This window comes from Oncorhynchus kisutch, linkage group LG2 (assembly GCF_002021735.2).
Source record: "Oncorhynchus kisutch isolate 150728-3 linkage group LG2, Okis_V2, whole genome shotgun sequence".
NCBI lineage: Eukaryota > Metazoa > Chordata > Actinopteri > Salmoniformes > Salmonidae > Oncorhynchus > Oncorhynchus kisutch.
In genome coordinates this window covers 5,404,097-5,418,133 of record NC_034175.2, presented here as the reverse complement: position 1 = coordinate 5,418,133, position 14,037 = coordinate 5,404,097, and the positions used below count along the sequence as shown (strand labels likewise).

The following is a 14,037-nucleotide window of genomic DNA, read 5'->3' as shown; positions in this document are numbered from 1 at the left end:
TCTCTCTCTCTCTCTCCATCCAGCTATTGAATCTGGTTACTGAGCTGGTCATGGGTGTATCTCAGCCACGATCAAGGTCCTAAACGATATCATAACCTCCATCGATAAGAGACAATACTGTGCAGCCGTATTCATAGACCTGGCCAATGCTTTCGACTCAGGAAATCACCACATTCTTATCGGCAGACTCAACAGCCTTGGTCTCTCAAATGATTGCCTCGCCTGGTACACCAACTACTTCTCAGACAGAGTCCAGTGTGTCAAATCAGAGGGCCTGTTTGTCTGGACCTCTGGCAGTCTCTATGGGGGTGCCACAGGTTTCAATTCTCGGGTCGACTCTTTTCTCTGTATATATCAATGATGTTGCTCTTGCTGCTGGTGAGTCTCTGATCCACCTCTACGCAGACGATACCATTCTGTATACATCTGGCCCTTCTTTGGACACTGTGTTAACTAACCTCCAGACGAGCTTCAACGCCATACAACTCTCCTTCCGTGGCCTCCAACTGCTCTTAAATGCAAGCAAAACTAAATGCATGCTTTTCAACCGATCGCTACCAGCACCTGCCTGCCCGTCCAGCATCACTACTCTGGACGGTTCTGACAAATAGCGAGGTGTTTGGTTAGACTGTAAACTCTCCTTCCAGACTCACATTAAACATCTCCAATCCAAAATTTAATCTAGAATTGGCTTCCTATTTCGCAACAAAGCCTCCTTCACTCAAGCTGCCAAACATATCCTCGTAAAACTGACTTTCCTACCGATCCTTGACTTTGGCGATGTCATTTACAAAATAGCCTCCCACACTCTACTCAGAAAATTGGATGCAGTCTATCTTTTTTGTCACCAAAGCCCCATATACTATCCACCACTGCGACCTGTGTGCTCTCGTTGGCTGGCCCTCACTTCATATTAGTCGCCAAACCCACTGGCTCCAGGTCATCTATAATTCTTTGCTAGGTAAAGCCCCGCCTTATCTCAGCTCACTGGTCACCATAGCAGCAACTACGAGTAGCACGTGCTCCATCAGGTATGTTTCACTGGTCATCCCCAAAGCCAATTCCTCCTTTGGCCGCCTTTCCTTCCAGTTCTCTGCTGCCAATAACTGTAACGAATTGCAAAAATTACTGAAGCTGGAGACTCATATCTCCCTCACTAACTTTAAGCACCAGCTGTCAGAGCAGCTCACAGATCACTGCACCTGTACATAGTACATCTGTAAATAGCCCACCCAACTACCTCATCCCCATACTGTTATTTCATTTTGTTGCTCCTTTGCACCCCAGTATCTCTAATTGCACATTCATCTTCTGCACATCTATCACTCCAGTGTTTAATTGCTAAATTGTAATTATTTCGCCACTATGGCCTATTTATTGCCTTACCTCCCTTATCTTACCTCATTTGCACTCACTGTATATAGACTTTTTTTCTGTTGTGTTAATGACTGTATGTTTGTTTATTCCATGTGTAACTCTGTATTGTTGTTTGTGTCACACTGCTTTGCTTTATCTTGGCCAGGTCTAGCCTACCTGCTTAAATAAAGGTGAAATAAAAAATTAAATTAAATTAAATCCCTTGATCTCATGATGTCACTCCTTTAAAGAAAAAAAGAATCAGTCTGTAAATCGGTCTGTTACTGTTTTTTTTTATAAACTTCGTGCAATACAGTGTTTGAGTTTATCACACATTTAGATAAACCATAATCATTTTGTCTAGATATATCTATTCTCAACTACATAGCATTTATGTGGGCAATATGTATACTATCTGTGTGCAGTTTTGTCACATTATTATTTTTTCTCTCAAATGAAATAAAAAGAAGAAACTAAAATCCAAAAGAATGTGGAAGCGTCAGGTGGTTTCATTTCCTTTCCCCAGTCTGTAATGTAGCGTGGTGTCCAATAGTGTCCATCCCAGTTCTGCCATCACTCCAGACAATAAATGAGGTGCAGGAGAGTGTTTACACGTGTATACATTCTCATCAACATAAACAAAAGGGGTCAAAAGGTCAAAGTTCAAGGGTCACGTGGGAAGCACAGTGAGAGTTTTTCTTTGGGGGTGGGGTTCGGATGTTCGTCTCCATGGCGATTCTGTCATGGGTCATGTGACAGAGGAGAAGACATGCCCAAAACAGCTAGGGCAGGGCAGGGCAGGGCAGGGCAGGGCAGGGCAGGGCAGGGCAGGGCAGGGCAGGGCAGGGCAGGGGGGAGAGGCAGCGCACCCCATGAGAACTGGGGGGTAGCCTGTACCCATACAGAGGATCAAAAACACATCACCCTCCCCTTCCCAAAATACACACCCTGTTTTCATACCAGAGGTCCTAAAGAAAGTATCTATAGAGTTTGCAAATATAGGTATGCGTTAATTACAATGTACATGTTTCATTTCAAAAGTTCTCTATAGTGTATTTTAGCCCCCCACCTCCGTCCCCACATTTATTTCATTGACATTTTTCATTGTCAATTTCATTTTAATAATGGATGGATAGCATGTCTGTTGTGTCTGTTCTAAAGAATCATTTTGGGTCTCTCGCTTGTAGAAAATAATGAATAAATGTTTCTCTTCTTTTCTCCAGGTGACAAGTTTCACCTGTTTTCTCTGTACAAATATATCAGTTTCTCTTCTTCTCTCCTCAAGACAGAGATTTCTGTTAATGCCCAGAAAACAAACATCTTCAACACGACTACAGCTACGACTACTGCTAACATTGATTAGAATGGAACTCAGACTAACATAGGCCCATAGAAAACAGACTCAGAATAACACTGAAGTTGCTCAGTTGCCTCAGTCACTCACTTATTGTAGCCTTCAGTTACAATATTGGAAGACAATGTACAGTATTCACACAACTTAACTGTGTGTTAGAACCAAGGGGTAGAAAATCCAAATAGAGGTAAAAATAAATTAACTGAACTCCACCAAAGAACAAGTTGTAATAATAGTAATAGTAATAATAATACATTATATATTATATATCATTATTATTATTAGATAATAATTAAATCATATAAATCATAATACACACTCGTCTTCTCATACGTTGTAGACACTCATGCTTGACACCAATGACACAGTTACACAGCCCACTGATCATACCAGCGTGTCTGTGTTTAAGAAATTCACAGTAAACGTCGTCAGGATCCAAAATCAGAGTGAAAATGATACAAATCATATCATCATTCTAAAACGATAGCATTGCAAACAGAGCTAGCTCGTAATAACGCTAATAATAATCACAACAACAATTGATGTCAAATAGGATCTTGTTAAATCAGAGTTAATATTGCACTAAAGAAAGTGGATTGTTTAAAATAGTAGCCCAAGATTCATCGCGTTGGATCATTAACAAAATAAATCATTTCTAGTGCGTTCAAATAGTAAAATAGTTTTGTTGTTAAAGTTCATTATTGTTGTAATTATTACTTGTTTTCTTTTGTTTCTCTGTGAGATACTGTAGACTAATTATAACAGTGAAAAAGATTCTCTCTCTCCTCTCCATTCCTTTATCCCAATCCCCTCCTCTATCTCTCTCTCTCTCTCTTCCTTCCCTGTTCCCTCCCTCTCCCCCCCCTCCTCTCTACACGGGTGTTGTCTTCCTGTTGAGCGTATTGGAGTTGCTCTCTCTATCTCCGTTTAGCCTGTCCAGCGTTCCCTCCCTCTCCCCCCCTCCTCTCTACACGGGTGTTGTCTTCCTGTTGAGCGTATTGGAGTTGCTCTCTCTATCTCCGTTTAGCCTGTCCAGCGTTCCCTCCCTCTCCCCCCTCCTCTCTACACGGGTGTTGTCTTCCTGTTGAGCGTATTGGAGTTGCTCTCTCTATCTCCCTTTAGCCTGTCCAGCGTTCCCTCCCTCTCCCCCCCCCTCCTATCTACACGGGTGTTGTCTTCCTGTTGAGCGTATTGGAGTTGCTCTCTCTATCTCCCTTTAGCCTGTCCAGCGTTCCCTCCCTCTCCCCCCCCCCTCCTCTCTACACGGGTGTTGTCTTCCTGTTGAGCGTATTGGAGTTGCTCTCTCTATCTCCCTTTAGCCTGTCCAGCGTTCCCATCCCTCGTTCTCTCTCCACCGTGGACGAGGAGAAGGGTGGGGGCCCCGAGCCCACCGAGTTGCCCATGGGTGCGTTGGAGTTGGAGGAATTCTGGGACAGCGAAGGGTTGTGGGACTTCAGAGAGGGCAGTGTGCCGCTCATCATCACACCCCCTCCCCCCCTCCTCCCCCGTCCTTGGGGAAGCAGTTGTGGAGCTGGTAGAGGGTGGCGCGGTCCACGGTGCCGTACATGGGGGGCAGGCCAGCCAGCTTGGGGTCGCGGGACAGAGTGTAGAGGGAGATGTCACCCCCCCGCCAGGGTGGTGTGGGAGCGAGAGTGAGGGTTGGGCAGCGTGGCCACAGACATGGGCCCCTGGGAGAGCATGGCCGAGGGGGGCAGGCCAAAGTTCTTCCCCCCGCCTCCCCCCACCGGCGAGGGGTCTCGGGAGCGTGAGGGGTCAGTAGAGCGGGATGAGGAGCGGGAGCGACGGCGGAAGCGGTAGCTGGGTAGGCGGAGCATGGCGTGCGTGGTCCCCTTGAAGATGTCAGTGCGCGAGCGGCAGCGAAGCTCCTTGTTCTTTTCGATGTAGATGTTGACGGCCAGAACGCCCACCATCTCAGCCATGATGAAGGACAGGCCTCCGAAGTAGAAGGACCAGCCGTAGCTGTACTGCCACTTCTTGTCCTCGTCCTTCTTAGGGGAGATGTCTCCCAGCGCTGCAGAGATGTACACGATCACACCGATGATGTTGCTCAGACCTGGGGGAGACAGGGGATAGATGAGGATATACAAACACATGCACACACAGACACAAATACACAAGGATATATATACACACACAGATGAGGATATATACACACAGACACACAGACACGCACACTCTCTCTCTCTCTGTCATGTTATCCAGAGCAGGAGAACAGGAGAGCAAGAGAAAAGACATGACTTTACATCAACAGAACATAAACATATGTATACATACTAAGAGACTTAGATAGAGACTTAAAGACACAGAGATAATCACAGACACATACACAGACACACAGACAGGTCTGACAGGAGTTAGTTAGTGCACCTGCAGCCACAAAGAGAATGCCTGCTCCCAGGACGATGTTCCTCTTGTGCTTATAGAAGCGACTGAGACCGATACACACCCCTCCCATCAACAGCAGGATAGCACTGAGGATAGGGAAGATGTTGGAAGCCCTGACCATACCTACAGAGAGAGAGGGACAGAACAGTGACGGGACAGTGACGGGGAGTGCGAGGGGAAGTGAGAGAGAACAAGTGAGAGAGAGGAAGAGAAAGAGAGAAGAAGAGAGAGAGGAAGTGGGTGATGAAGAGAGAGGGAGGGGAAGTGAGAGAGAAGAAGAAGAGAGAGAGAGGAAGTGGGTGATGAAGAGAGAGGGAGGGGAAGTGAGAGAGAAGAAGAGAGAAGAAGAGAGAGAAGAAGAGAGAGAGAGAGAGAAGAGAGAGAGAGGAAGTGGGTGATGAAGAGAGAGGGAGGGGAAGTGAGAGAGAAGTAGAGAGAAGAAGAGAGAAGAAGAGAGAGAGAGAATAAGAGAGAGAGAGGAAGTGGGTGATGAAGAGAGAGGGAGGGGAAGTGAGACAGAAGTAGAGAGAAGAAGAGAGAGAGAGGAAGAGAGAGAAGAAGAGAGAGAGAGGAAGTGGGTGATGAAGAGAGAGGGAGGGGAAGTGAGAGAGAAGTAGAGAGAAGAAGAGAGAGAAGAAGAGAGAGAGAAGAAGAGAGAGAGGAAGAGAGAGAGAAGAAGAGAGAGAGGAAGAGAGAGAGAAGAAGAAGAGAGAGAGAGGAAGAGAGAGAGAAAAGAAGAGAGAGAGAGGAAGTGGGTGATGAAGAGAGAGGGAGGGGAAGTGAGAGAGAAGTAGAGAGAAGAAGAGAGAGAGAAGAAGAGAGAGAAGAGAGAGAGGAAGAGAGAGAGAAGAAGAGAGAGAGGAAGAGAGATAGAAGAAGAGAGAGAGGACGAGAGAGAGAAGAAGAGAGAGAGAAGAAGAAGAGAGAGAGAGGAAGAGAGAGAGAGAAGAAGAGAGAGAGAGGAAGTGGGTGATGAAGAGAGAGGGAGGGGAAGTGAGAGAGAAGACGAGAGAGAAGAGAGAGAAGAAGAGAGAGAGAGGGGAAGTGAGAGAGAAGTAGAGAGAAGAAGAGAGAGAAGAAGAGAGAGGGAGGGGAAGTGCGAGAGAAGAAGAGAGAAGAAGAGAAAGAAGAAGTGATAGAGAGAAGAAGAGAGAGAAGAAGAGAGAGAAGAAGAGAGAGAGAGGGGAAGTGAGAGAGAAGTAAAGAGAAGAAGAGAGAGAAGAAGAGAGAGAGAGGGGAAGTGAGAGAGAAGAAGAGAGAGAAGAGAGAGAGAGGGGAAGTGAGAGAGAAGTAGAGAGAAGAAGAGAGAGAAGAAGAGAGAGAAGAAGAGAGAGAGAGGGGAAGTGGGTGATAAAGAGAGAGAAGAAGGTCAAAGTAGCAGATAGAATCAGAGGGAGAGGATGAGAAATAAACAGCTGTATTCTGCTGTGAGCAAATTAATTACCATGTGGCCAAGCTAGTGAGTGTTTAATTGTATCAGCTCATTCCCAAGAGGCATCAACTCTGATACCCCCCAGGACGGAACACACACACACACACACACACACACACACACACACACACACACACACACACACACACACACACACACACACACACACACACACACACACACACACACACACACACACACACACACACACACTCCCATCTAGGACATAGGCCAGAGGACAGAAATGCCAAAGTAAATGCCAGCCAAATGCCGAGGCTACATAGTGAACAGTACACAGTCTTCTCCTGCTGCATTGTGGGGCGGGCACACATAGTGCAGGATGGAACACCCACACAGGTGTGGCCTGGAGGAACTAGGGCAGCACATTATCCCTCAACTTCATACAAACACTAACATGTTTAATTCAAACACAGCTTATTTTCTCCCGGTCTTCAGGAGTGAGATCTAACTACTCTATGTGGTCTAAGGCTTCTGTAAAAAGTGGTTTACAGTGGTGGATGAGTTACGGCTGTGTATCAGTTATGGGAAACTCCCGTCCTGGGGATGGCGTCAGTGTGTGCAGGGTTTTGTTCCAGTCCTGCCCAACACACCTGATTCAAATGATTTTCATTTTAGACCACAAAAAATAGTCAAAAGACTCCAGCCACCCAAATTATAGACTGTTCTCTTGCTACCGCACGGAAAGCGGTACCGGAGCACCAAGTCTAGGTCCAAAAGGCTCCTTATCAGCTTCGACCCCCAAGCCATAAGACTGCTGAACAATTCATCAAATGGCCACCAGACTATTTACATTGACACCCATTTGTTTTTACACTGCTGCTACTGGCTGCTTATTATCTATGCATAGTCACTTCACCCCAACCTACATGTACAAGTCACCTCTAACCTGTACCCCCACACACTGACTCTGTACCGGTACCCCCTTTATATAGCCTCGTTATTGTTATTTTATTGTGTTACTTTTTATCATTTTTTACTTTAGTTTATTTGGTAAATCTTTTCTTCACTCTTTCTTGAACTGCATTGTTGGTTAAGGGCTTGTAAGTAAGCATTTCACGGTAAGGCCTGTTGTACTCGGCTCATGTGACTAATAACACCTCCACCTCCACCTCCTCCGGTCCATCAGATGTTGACTTACGTAGAACATACTCAGGCCCATCATGGTCAAAGTCAGCATCCTCAGGGAAGTGGTTGATCTGAGAACACACTCCCCTCTTCACCCCTGAAAGAGAGAGAGAGAGAGGAGGGGGTGGGGGTGGGTGTTAGAACAGAATACTCTATCTCACACACACACACACACATGCACACACATGTATACACACATGTGCGCACACACTTTATACATCAGCACATGCATCAGCTCCACTCCACAGAGATTCATCAGAAAAAGAAACAGCAGTTTATATTAGCATATAAAAAGAGAGCAAGAGGAAGAGAAAAAGGCATGAGAGAGACTGCAGACTGGTTGTGCCTCAGGTTCTGTCCTGTCATTGTTCACCCTTCCCAGGTAGGTCTGAGGACAGAACAGTACGCATCCTCAACACAAAACATCCACACTCTCTGCCCTTAGGAACTGATTCTAGATCAGATGTCCTTGACCCGTTAAGATCATGCAGTATCTCATTAGTATCACACTCACATACATACATGATTTGTCATCAGGTGCTGGGTAGAAAAAGACGAATTTAATGTAGAAAGGGTACCAGCATATATGTATGTATAGTTCTAATAAGAAAGGTTTTATTTAGAGTGAACCACAGCTACCAATATTCACTTAAAAATAGTAATTTCACTGTGGTCCTTTCTGAATAAGAGCATGCAGTAACTGAATGAACACACAAACTCACCCCCACACACACCCCAACACAGAGAGCCATCCATACAGGCAGACAGGCAGACAGATAGCTACCCGCTGGGGTCTTGTGGCTCTATTGCAGACAGACAGATGGACGGACGGACGCACGGTGATGACAGCACACGACTGGTGCTGGCTGATGGATGGATTGTGAGAGAGTTGGAGTGATGGAATGATGAGACACAGACGGAGGAGGGAGAGAAGGACAGATGTGGGGTGAGCTTGTCTCTTTCTCATAGTTCTTTTATTTCCATGGTTGTTGTCTGTAAAGAAAGAGATGGGGGCACAGAGTGTCAGCTAAACCCCCTGACAGACGCCATTTTGGCTCTAAACCAACCATTAGGTGGGAAAACCAGTGTCTAGGGAGCAACTACTCTACAGCTGTACTTACTACTCCTGAAATAGAGAAACAGCTGGATAGAGCCAAAATGACCTGAGTTTCACTCACTTCCATTCACTTACCTGGTAACTGTGTAAGAAAAGTACTGGAGGGTGACACTGACCTACATGGGCAGTAGAGGCTGCCTCTAAGTACTGCCCCAAAGATCAGTGTTCTCTATTTGAACCAGCACCACAACAGCATTCAATCTAAAGCATCAACACTCATATCACTGCTGTTGAATGGTGGCTTGTCTGATGCCATGCACATAAAACTCTTGCTCTCCATTGGTTTCAGTTGAATATTGAATATTTTGCAGCCCACAATGTGATGTTAGGGGCCTTTGACTAAAAGCTAAGGGAGAGGCTGTACTGACCTACTAGTATTTTGCCTGGTTAAATAAAGGTACAAATAAATACAAATACAAATCTGGAATCCTCTCAACCTGCCGAATCAGATAATACCCCATCCACTCACTCCTTCAGCCCATAACACAGCAAGGTGTGACATCCACCCACGGGCTTAAATCTTTTAGAGCCAATATGTCCTCTGTTTCCGTTGCACCTACAGTTCACTGCATCACTGCACGGCTTCTGAGCACCCATCTTGACTCAATACTCTACGGACATCAAGGATACTTGACCTCTAAGCCATTCCAAAGCACTGAAGGCTCCACTGCACCACAGAGAGAAAGAGAGAAGAGAGAGAAAGAGAGGAGAGAGAGAGAGCGAGAGAGAGAGAGAGAGGAGAGAGAGAGAGAGAGAGAGAGAGAGAGAGGAGAGAGAGAGAGAGAGAGAGGGAGAGGAGAGAGAGAGAGAGAGAGAGAGAGAGAGAGAGAGAGAGAGAGAGAGAGAGAGAGGAGAGAGAGAGGAGAGAGCGAGAGAGAGAGAGAGAGAGAGAGAGGAGAGAGAGGAGAGAGAGAGAGAGAGAGAGAGAGGAGAGAGAGAGAGAGAGAGAGAGAGGGAGAGAGAGAGAGAGAGAGAGAGAGAGAGAGAGAGAGAGAGAGAGAGAGAGAGAGAGAGAGAGAGAGAGAGGAGAGAGAGAGAGAGGAGAGAGAGGAGAGAGCGAGAGAGAGAGAGAGAGAGAGAGAGGAGAGAGAGGAGAGAGAGAGAGAGAGAGAGAGGGAGAGAGAGAGAGAGAGAGAGAGAGAGAGAGAGAGAGAGAGAGGAGAGAGAGAGGCGAGAGAAATAGCGGGGAGGGAAGAGAGAGCGTAAAGTGAGAGATGGCAGACAGAGGCAGAGGGAGTATGAGAGAGGCAGAGAGACGACAGAGGGAGAGAGGGAGGGAGAGAGGGCAGAGAGAGAGTAAAGGGAGAGATAGCAGACAGAGGTATGAGAGAGGCAGAGAGACGAGGGCGGAGAGAGTAAAGAGAGAGAGAGCAGAGAGGGAGGGAGAGAGGGCAGAGAGAGAGTAAAGAGAGAGAGCAGAGAGAGAGGCAGAGACAGAGGGAGTTAGTGAGAAGAGCGAGAGAGAGCAGAGACAGACAGACAGACAGACAGACAGACAGACAGACAGACAGACAGACAGACAGACAGACAGACAGACAGACAGGCAGGCAGGCAGGCAGGCAGGCAGACAGGACAGACAGACAGACAGACAGACAGACAGACAGACAGACAGACAGACAGACAGACAGACAGACAGACAGACAGACAGACAGACAGACAGACAGACAGACAGACAGACAGACAGACAGACAGACAGACAGACAGACAGACAGACAGACAGACAGACAGACAGACAGAGAGAGAGAGAGAGAGAGAGAGGACCACTGCAGCAATGCTGTGAGGGCTGGGGCTTATCTCTAATTGGCTGCTTTGTTATCAGGAAGCTTAGAGATGAGGATAAATGAGCTTTGCACAATGACCAGGCCAAGGATGGGACTTACCCTGCATGCCTTATAGAGGAGTATACTGTACATCTAGACCATCAGCTCCTGTTACCTACTTCACCACTGGGGTCATCCTTAGTTCAGGGATGAAGTGGTATCCTTATGACAAATTCATTTGAAGGGTAGAAATTACAATCTCCACAAACATCCAGTGTTCCTAGATAAAGTGCCTGTACTGTACTATCTCTCTGCACAGACACAGTTCAGACCTCTTCTCTTTAACTTCATGTGAATCCACTCTAAAGCTGTTGTTCTTATGCCCAACGCATCACCGGGCGCAAACTACCTGCCCTCCAGGACACCTACAGCACCCGATGTCACAAGGCCAAAACGATCATCAAGGACAATAACCACCTGAGCCACTGCCTGTTCACCCCGCTATCATCCAGAAGGTGGGGTCAGTACAGGTGCATCAAAGCTGGGACCAAGAGACTGAAAAACAGCTTCTATCTCAAGGCTATCAGACTGTTAAACAGCCATCACTAGCATAGAGAGGCTTCTGCCTATATACACACTTTATTTAACCAGGTAGGCCAGTTGAGAACAAGTTCTCATTTACAACTGCGACCTGGCCAAGATAAAGCAAAGCAGTGCGACACAAACAACACCGAGTTACACATAAACAAACGTACAGTCAATAACACAATAGAAAAGTCTATATAGAGTGTGTGCAAATGAAGTACGATTAGGGAGGTAAGGCAATAAATAGGCCACAGTGGCGAAATAATAACAATTTAGCAATTAAACACTGGAGTGATAGATGTGCAGAAGATGAATGTGCAATTAGAGATACTGGGGTGCAAAGGAGCAACAAAATAAATAACAATATGGGGATGAGGTAGTTGGGTGGGCTATTTACAGATGGGCTATGTACAGGTGCAATGATCAGTAAGCTGCTCTTACAGCTGATGCTTAAAGTTAGTGGGGAGATATAAGTCTCCAGCTTCAGTGATTTTTGCAATTCATTCCAGTCATTGGCAGCAGAGAACTGGAAGGAAAGGCGGCCAAAGGGGGTTGTTGGCTTTGGAGGTGACCAGTGAAATATACCTTCTGGAGCGCGTGCTACGGGTGGGTGCTGCTATGGTGACCAGTGAGCTGAGATAAGGTGGGGCTTTACCTAGCAAAGAATTATAGATGACTACTAATATGAAGCGAGGGCCAGCCAACGAGAACATACTTTTATTTTTATTTTTTATTTCACCTTTATTTAACCAGGTAGGCTAGTTGAGAACAAGTTCTCATTTGCAACTGCGACCTGGCCAAGATAAAGCATAGCAGTGTGAACAGACAACAGAGAGTTACACATGGAGTAAACAATTAACAAGTCAATAACACAGTAGAAAAAAAAGAGTCTATATAGATTGTGTGCAAAAGGCATGAGGAGGTAGGCGAATAATTACAATTTTGCAGATTAACACTGGAGTGATAAATGATCAGATGGTCATGTACAGGTAGAGATATTGGTGTGCAAAGGAGCAGAAAAGTAAATAAATATAAACAGTATGGGGATGAGGTAGGTAAAATTGGGTGGGCTATTTACCGATAGACTATGTACAGCTGCAGCGATCGGTTAGCTGCTCAGATAGCAGATGTTTGAAGTTGGTGAGGGAGATAAAAGTCTCCAACTTCAGCGATTTTTGCAATTCGTTCCAGTCACAGGCAGCAGAGAACTGGAACGAAAGGCGGCCAAATGAGGTATTGGCTTTAGGGATGATCAGTGAGATACACCTGCTGGAGCTCGTGCTATGGGTGGGTGTTGCCATCGTGACCTGTGAACTGAGATAAGGCGGAGATTTACCTAGCATGGACTTGTAGATGACCTGGAGCCAGTGGCTCTGGCGACGAATATGTAGCGAGGGCCAGCCGACTAGAGCATACAGGTCGCAGTGGTGGGTGGTATAAGGTGCTTTAGTGACAAAACGGATGGCACTGTGATAAACTGCATCCAGTTTGCTGAGTAGAGTATTGGAAGCTATTTTGTAGATGACATCGTCGAAGTCGAGGATCGGTATGATAGTCAGTTTTACTAGGGTAAGTTTGGCGGCGTGAGTGAAGGAGGCTTTGTTGCGGAATAGAAAGCCGACTCTAGATTTGATTTTAGATTGGAGATGTTTGATATGAGTCTGGAAGGAGAGTTTACAGTCTAGCCAGACACCTAGGTACTTATAGATGTCCACATATTCTAGGTCGGAACCATCCAGGGTGGTGATGCTAGTCGGGCGTGCGGGTGCAGGCAGCGAACGGTTGAAAAGCATGCATTTGGTTTTACTAGCGTTTAAGAGCAGTTGGAGGCCACGGAAGGAGTGTTGTATGGCATTCAAGCTCATTTGGAGGTTAGATAGCACAATGTCCAAGGACGGGCCTGTGGCACCCCCATAGAGACTGCCAGAGAACCGGACAGCATGCCCTCCGATTTGACACACTGAACTCTGTCTGCAAAGTAGTTGGTGAACCAGGCAAGGCAGTCATTAGAAAAACCGAGGCTACTGAGTCTACCGATAAGAATATGGTGATTGACAGAGTCGAAAGCCTTGGCAAGGTCGATGAAGACGGCTGCACAGTACTGTCTTTTATCGATGGCGGTTATGATATCGTTTAGTACCTTGAGCGTGGCTAAGGTGCACCCGTGACCGGCTCGGAAACCAGATTGCACAGCGGAGAAGGTACGGTGGGATTCGAGATGGTCAGTGACCTGTTTGTTGACTTGGCTTTCGAAGACCTTAGATAGGTAGGGCAGGATGGATATAGGTCTGTAACAGTTTGGGTCCAGGGTGTCTCCCCCTTTGAAGAGGGGGATGACTGCGGCAGCTTTCCAATCCTTGGGGATCTCAGACGATATGAAAGAGAGGTTGAACAGGCTGGTAATAGGGGTTGCGACAATGGCGGCAGATAGTTTTAGAAATAGAGGGTCCAGATTGTCAAGCCCAGCTGATTTGTACGGGTCCAGGTTTTGCAGCTCTTTCAGAACATCTGCTATCTGGATTTGGGTAAAGGAGAACCTGGAGAGGCTTGGGCGAGGGGGGGGGGGGAGCTGTTGGCCGAGGTTGGAGTAGCCAGGAGGAAGGCATGGCCAGCCGTTGAGAAATGCTTGTTGAAGTTGAAGTTTTCGATAATCATGGATTTATCGGTGGTGACCGTGTTACCTAGCTTCAGTGCAGTGGGCAGCTGGGAGGAGGTGCTCTTATTCTCCATGGACTTTATAGTGTCCCAGAACATATTGGAGTTAGTGTCTTACAGGATGCAAATTTCTGTTTGAAAACGCTAGCTTTTGCTTTCCTAACTGCCTGTGTATATTGGTTCCTAATTTCCCTGAAAAGTTGCATATCGTGGGGGTAGGCTATTC

At 46.5% G+C, this 14,037-nt stretch overlaps 1 pseudogene; it reads right to left on the bottom strand.

Annotated features, from left to right (window-relative positions):
• Positions 1-1,633: 1,633 nt before the first annotated feature.
• LOC109880147 (voltage-dependent calcium channel gamma-4 subunit-like) overlaps positions 1,634-14,037 on the bottom strand; it is a 71,916-nt pseudogene continuing 59,512 nt past the window's right edge.